At 37.6% G+C, this 7,525-nt stretch overlaps 1 long non-coding RNA gene across 2 annotated transcripts; it reads right to left on the reverse strand.

Annotated features, from left to right (window-relative positions):
- Positions 1 to 380: 380 nt before the first annotated feature.
- LOC149142156 (uncharacterized) lies at positions 381 to 5,054 on the reverse strand. Of its 2 annotated transcripts, XR_016264873.1 has the most exons (5): positions 3,375 to 5,054; positions 3,140 to 3,191; positions 899 to 1,016; positions 678 to 767; positions 381 to 532 (listed from the first exon to the last, which is right to left on the reverse strand). It is a non-coding gene; the product is annotated as an uncharacterized LOC149142156 (long non-coding RNA). The 2 variants fall into 2 exon arrangements; XR_016264872.1 differs by lacking the exons at positions 3,140 to 3,191; positions 3,375 to 5,054 and having other exon boundaries at positions 899 to 3,116.
- Positions 5,055 to 7,525: the final 2,471 nt, after the last annotated feature.

The following is a 7,525-nucleotide window of genomic DNA, read 5'->3' on the forward strand; positions in this document are numbered from 1 at the left end:
AACTAAGCCCTTCCATTTGAGTCAGGATCCTCTTTCTCCTCTGCATGTTCCACATTTTCCCACAACATAATTTCCTGGACAATAGGAGAATTCCCAACAGCTCTCTCAAACTCCTCCATGGTTAGCTTCTTGCCAGTTTCTGTGTCTTTGAGAGCTTGTTTCACATGCCATCTTCGCCTACTTCATTCACCACAAACTTATTTCCATTATCTAGATTCTTTATGTTGCAAAAAGACCCTCCATTGTTATATGTGTGAGAGACAATGCCAATGCCATCTCTCCTAGCTCGTTTTGCTTCTCTACTGCGCTAAACTGCTAAATACCCAAGACCAACATCACTAGACCTAAAGAACCTGCACATAGTTTGAATTTCTCTTGTCATTTCTGTCAATTCTGCTTCCAAGGCTACTAACCTGATCCCCACCAAAAGAAAAATGATTGTATCTCCTCCTTTCGGTGTTTGTTATTGCCTGATTGTTATTGATGTGTATCATTCTTATTTTCTTGTAATATATGTATCTGTGCACACAACCTATTTGGGGTCACACATTCAAAACATTCTCGTTTCAGCAACCCATACCCAATTCCAAGTTTCATGCGACTTAGGTTAAAAAAGAAGACTTTGCATTCTTTCAATTAATATTAGATGAATCTAGACAACAAAAGCTATTATTTACCTGCCAGTGCTTTTAGCATGTTTTCCTTTGTTTTGGTACCTTGGCGGTCCAGCTATCATTATGTACTCCCCATCACAAGTATGTCGATGTCTGCAAGTTAATACAAGCACATAACTTTTCCCATTTACATCAAGACAACATATTAACAGGAGGCATTATAGATAGTCTGTTATCATATAAATAAGGGACCTACCTCAAAATAAAATAATCATTTGTCTTACCAGTGCCAATGGCAACTAACATCAACACAAAGTTCATTATGAGCATCCCTTCTCATACAATCTGAAGTTGAAGGTCATCGATTCATCACCTCTTTATCAGGTCTCCGCAAATTTGACACTGCAATTCATAACACATCCAATTTCTCAAATGTGAGAAGTAAAATTCATTTACACTCGTAGTTGTCCATGCTACATTTTCTGGATATAGTTCAGAGTTGTGGAAATCATCTAGCATTAAAAAGAAAGAAAGACTAAAAGTTATGAATCATAATGCAAGAAATGGTTGCCAAAAATATCAAATAAAATCATAGGACAAAAAAACCACTTATTTCCAAGTAAAAGCATTGATTAAAGAAAAAGGAAGAATTAAAAAAATGGTTGTTAAATTCCAATTAGCATAATTCATATCACACCTCCGGTTATCTTGGATCTATCTATAGTATTTGTACTCTACTGACTTCAAAGTAATCTGTAATCTCCACTCATGAAGATTTCACATGTGTACTCATCTTAGGTTGTTCCAATGAATGTGCATTGTACACACAAGACAGAGAGTGACTGCACACCCTCAAATGCTCTATAATCCCTTGTTGAAAATTCAAGATTCTCACTTGAAGCATCCTTTCAGTACTTCAATAACCGGCACCAGCATCAAAATCATAGATTGGTGGACAAATATAGGATCTACACTACATTTTATCAACACAATCCATACTGTTAAAAGTAGGCAATTTGTACGAAGTAAATAACTTTCAGAAAATCTTACTTCATTTTACAAGCACCTCCAGTGGCATTTTAATAGCACAAATTCATTATTTATGTGTTTTTCTATGATTTCCCTGCTTTTATAAATATTTTCATCTGAGTTGGCATGTTGAGATCCTGGTTTTTTTGTAACACTATCAATGATGACCTCAACTTTTTCATACTTTCTCAGTTTCATGAACTTCGTTGACATAAACCACCAAGGACCCTAAATTTCCTTGCCTTCCCATTACAGTAGTACTAAAACTGTTCTAAACAATCAAAACCATTAAAAATGTGTTGGCATATCTTTCATAAACAATCTTCTTTGTTCATTTCCACCAATTAACTGAGAATTCTACACCATAAATCAGACATTGGTTAAGGAATTAATTACAGGACATCAAGACCAAGGTATACATTGCAATAAAGAAGAGCACAATAAAGTGACCTCTAACTCCTGCGATCAACTCCCAAATCAAATATTATCAAAATTTTCAGCCATACGACCAACTCCCTATTCCAAATTTCCAGTTATGGATATAACTCCTAGATTATATAATTTTTCAAGAGTGTGGTGTACAAAATACCAAGAAATGTTATTAGTACCAAAGATGGCACCATTTTCAAGTAATCTGTCACACTTGGAAATCCAAATGTATGAAATCATGTTTGCAAGACAAAACTTAGAAATTCCTTTGGTGTTTACTTTAGATTATTAAGTTTCCCAATTACATTTTAATGTCCAATGATAATAAAGTAAAGGCCAATAGCTAGCTCAGATTAGGAATACACAATTTCCCCAATCGATATGTAAGCATATCCATCAATTCCTTTTCTTTTACCAGACCTTCAAAGAATAAAAGCAAACCTGACTCTAATAAAATAAGTTTGCACACCTACACAATGTTCTGCAAACCTTCAGAAGGCAATAACAAACCAAGAGAAGGATTTCCTTGCAGAAACATAATAACATAACTAGTAAAGAGGGATTGCAAGATAAATATCAAGTCTGTCTGCTCCAGCTATTGCATCATGCCTGGGTTGAAGTTAAGAGATTCCCTCCAAATGAGCTCTTTTATATGTACCTCAGTGAACGAGGGCTACTCAAATCAAAGTTGAAAGGACTGGGGCAGCTGGTTTCATCATTGATGTCATGCAGACTTGGCAAGTAAGGGTGACTCGAGGCCTCTTGAACTAAAGAGCAACACAATAATAACATATAACATGATTCAGTTGAAGATGAGATAAGAAAAACTAAAATCATATTGCACATCTTCAGTGTAGAACTTCCCTTCTCCGGGGCAAAAAACCTGATGCTATCACAACACATCTGAAAATAATAATAACTAGCCAATTATAAGAGAAACAAGTAAAATACATGTAATGTGTTTTCTTGTATCAAATACAAGCATTTTTCCAAGTAAATCTACAGCTGCTAGAGCCATGTTAGGGAATTTCTAAGAAAAAGATCGCTTAGGAAACTGTGGAAGTTACCTGCTGTATCTTCTAGCATTGTCACTCAGTAAAAAGTCAATATCAGAGTCATCTGGTGAACCAATTAACCGTTAAGAAACCAAACATAGAAGAAATCAGTGTCTGATGATTTAAGATAGGTAAAGCAGCCCATTTCAATTTGTATCTCAATTGTTATCATTGACATCAAATAATTTATGTTTTAAGCATAGACTTGCCCATCTTTGTAAAAAAAAAAGAATGAATAAGCATTTACCTCAGTGATGAGCATTAATTGTTGAACATAATCTATACAGGAAACAAGGGCACCTGCTTTAGTTCTCCACAAAAATGCAGCCCACTGACCAGATATCAATGACTGCTGTATACCCAGGACATTTCAATAGTGTTTCTAGTGCATGATACCAATGAGTAACAACATACTCTGTCATAAAGTCTGTTTCTGAAGTAGTCTGTGCAATCCCAAAATCACATTTTTTTGGTCACAATTTGCATTTAGAAGCAAATTACTAGACTTTAAATCTCTATGCAGAATATTTGTTGAGTGTATGTACTTCAGCCCTCTCAATAGTTGATATAGGAAAAACTGCAAAAGGACATCCATGTCAAGATGCATAACCATGCTTATTATTGACAGATAATGTAGTTGACAAGTTGTAATGGATATTTCCCTAACTTCTTATTAGATAATGTTCCTACCAACACCCCATGGATAATAGTGAAGACCCTTATCCACTTCAATATGAAGCAACTGCAAATATATTTGCTTATCCAGAGCAGCCAAATAATGAAAGTATAATTTATCAAATCTCATGCTCAAAGCAAAGATATCTTCACAAGAGAAGGTGGACTGCTGACAAATGATAAAGCTAAAATATAAGCATTGGTACACTGAATTTTCTTTGGTTGAAATATGAGTTACTCTGCCAGCTGAAAAGTCATTAAGCAACATCTCAGGACACCACAAACAAGATGAATTCATAATTATGGCATACAACTCAGGTTACTATCTTTAGTTTTAGTAAATCCACACTATGATACACTTACAAATAATACAAGTAACACACTAACCTTCTAACAGAAGTGCCAAACCAAAAATGGAGTGTACTAGTTTGAATGTTTAGCGGAAATAATTAGTGCAATTTTCATTTTCTCAATTGTGAGTGGTACAGGTTCCCTGTGAATTTAGCAAGCTAGATCCCTAAGTATACAACTTCCAATTGACAATTGGACAACAAACTTTCCAAATAACTGGATTCTGGTCCTAATTACTGAAGAAAATGAAAAAAATTAGAATTTCAGTGGGCAAATAGCAACACAGAAGATTACCTTCTGCAAACATTAGCCCTAAAAATCATAAAAAATAACAACCAATTCATCATAATGCCAAAGTTGAAGAGAACCTCTAAATATAAATTATTATTTTTGGAATCAACTGTGTAGAGAAAGTTAATAATTCATGACACATCTCGCTTGAAGATTAGTCATGAATTGATCATTTTGACTCGTTCTCATGGGAGATGGGTCATGCATCAATACCTTACTCTACATAATTATGCCCAATAAAGATATTTCATATATTGGATAACACAAGGTCCCCACACACCGTAGATATAGTTGTAACAATATGAAAATCATGACACAAAACCATACAAGATTAAGAGTTCATTTAACCTTGCAATCGTTGTAGTTCTAACAATATCTAAATCATGATGCAAAACCAAACAATATTAAGAGTTTAATTCATTTAACATTGCAACAGTTGGGATCTCTTTACATCAATAATGTGAACAATTTTTTATTGAAAACCTAGAAATGTGTTTCATAAATACAAGGAAATGCTTCTTTAATTCCTTTGTGCTGTGATCTACAACATATTTGACTGGAGCTCCAAGAAAGCCCAACATTGGCTTGAACTGAAACTGGACTTTGGACCTATGCTGCACAAGATTCCAAAATAGGGATTAAATGGAATGGGTGTCCACAATGGATTCAAGGAATAATATATATATATATATATATATATATATATATATATATATATATATATATATATATATTTTATTGTAAGCTACGGCATTTCTATTATCTACATCAAACTTAAAAGTACAAACTTAGGAACCTCAATCCGCCCAACTGGGAAACCGGATCTGTTGGCTCCTATTCATCAGACGTTCAATAATGTTTTTCATGCTGAATACTGTCAAAAAACTTTGCAGGACATTAAGCCCTATCTCGCCAGGTTTTTCCAAAAAACTATTCTTTCCAGCTTCTACTAACAGACCCAACTTTACTACTACTACTATGGCATGCAAACTAATATTCAAAAACCAGAGCAATATCATTCTAAATTCAAAAAGAAGACAATTGACAGGCCTCTCAATTCTTCGCGTTTCCTCTTCTGGATTCATTGCTGTCGTTGGTCTTCCCCAGCTCCTTCAGCATCTCTTGAATTTCCTTGAGTTGTTCGTTCTGTTGATGGAGCAGCCCTTCAACGTTTGCCACCTCCTTCTTCGCTGCCGCTGTTTCCTGAGCCATTTCCACCATCTCAGCCGCTACTTGCTCCATGGCCTTTGCCAAGAGATGCTTCAGCACCTAGTATGTGTGAAGAGCGCGGCGGTAAAGGGTTAATCTGCCTCGCGTGTTGCCTGGGTTCGACAGCTGAGAAGTCCATTCTTCCATCTCCGGGTCGGACGGTTCCTCCAATACTCTGTCCTCCATAACATCAATAATTTTCCTTATGTCTACATTTGTCTCTAGATTGTATGCCTGTTCTGCTTCGTGCACCACCGTGCGGATCGATTTCTTCCCCCTTTTCCGTCTTCTCTGCGCCTGATTACTCTCCTCGTTGATGATTGGTTGTCGGGGTCTACCTCTGCCTCTCTGTTCACGTGCCTTCCTTCTTCCATCCTTTCTGCCCTGCTTAGTTCCTTTGCTGCTTTGCCCTGTTTCAAAATGCCTGCTCCTGAAACCTTCCCCCTGGTTATACTCCATTTCATCTGAGCTTTCTATTTCGATTTTTACTCTACCCCGTTCGAAATGCCTGTCGCCTACTTCCTCCCTCTTTGCCTGGACTGTCTTATCCCATTTCTAAGCCATTTTGGTACGGTTGAGGCATTTATTTTGGTTCCTCTGCCAAGTCTCTCCTTCTCTCGCCACCTTCTTCGACTTCTTACTGCCTGTCATCCTTCTCCTGTTCCACCTTATAGAATTCTCGCCACCTTTTCGCTTATGATGGGTTTGCTCTCCACTTCCTTTCTCCCTTGCGCCTTGAATGATGCTTTCTTCGGTGTTTTCCGGTTTTTGTTTTGCGCTGCGTACCTGCTGTTCTGAATTATCATTAAATGCTGATGTCAGGGAGGTGAGGCCGCCGTCCTTCTGTCCTGTCTTCGCTGCCGCATAAACCTGCCTTATTTTCTTTCTGCAGATCCTCGCGATTTTTTGATTACCATTATGCTGTTTCATGGTTATCGTTGTCTATGAGCTGTTTTAAGCCGTCCCATCTTGTCATCGCTGCTTGATTAGTCCAGCTGTCATCCACTTTCGCCAATGATTCCTTACTTCCCCAATTGGCCAAGCAATCCGCGGGCTTATTTCATTCTCTTCTGACATACGAGGTGATCTTGTATTCGATCCCTTTCAGTGTTTCCTCGATTTCTTGGACTATACTCGCTGTTCTCCAGCTTTTAACTATCTTCTCCCACTGTTTCCCTTGTATTAATTTTCTTATGGTGCTTATGACCAGGGCTGAATCACCTTCGATCTCTATCTTCCTATATCCATTTCTCATAGCAATTTTGAGACCCTGATTAACTGCCATAAATTCCGCCTCGTTATTACTCATTGTTCCTCCGTGTTCTGCATAGATCCATTCTACCTCTCCTTGTCTATTTCTAAAGATTCCTCCAAATCCTGCTGGACCTGGATTCCCCTTTGCTGCCCCGTCGAAGTTGAGCTTGATAAACCCTTCCGGTGGCTTACGATAAACTGCATGACTTTGGCCCACTATAGGTTGGTGTTTCTTTGCTTTTTGTTGGTAGATCATTCCTTGTTCCAAGTTAAGCCTTTTTAGGATTTCTGCTTCTTCCTCAGAAGTCTTCCAATCTTCTTCTGCCCAATTTTCCACGAGGATTGATTCTCTGAGTTGTCTTAGGGTTCTTTTCCAAACTTCTTCCGGATTTGATGATTTCCCCTTGAAGATTCGACCATTTCTCTCTTTCCAAAGATTCCACACGTTGAAGCCTGCCGCCATGTTCCAAGCTCTTCTTACTACCTTGCTTTTGAACTTTCTTTCTCCCCAGTCACATAGGGTTTGAATGATAGCCTGAGGATTTCGTTCTGTGGTCGAGAGCAGTTCCTCCTGATGATCGTGATTCATACCTTCGTTATCCAGATCCTGTCTTTCGT

This window comes from Pinus tabuliformis, chromosome X (genome assembly GCF_031772625.1).
Source record: "Pinus tabuliformis cultivar Carrire ecotype Pingquan chromosome X, CPIR1, whole genome shotgun sequence".
Lineage (NCBI taxonomy): Eukaryota > Viridiplantae > Streptophyta > Pinopsida > Pinales > Pinaceae > Pinus > Pinus tabuliformis.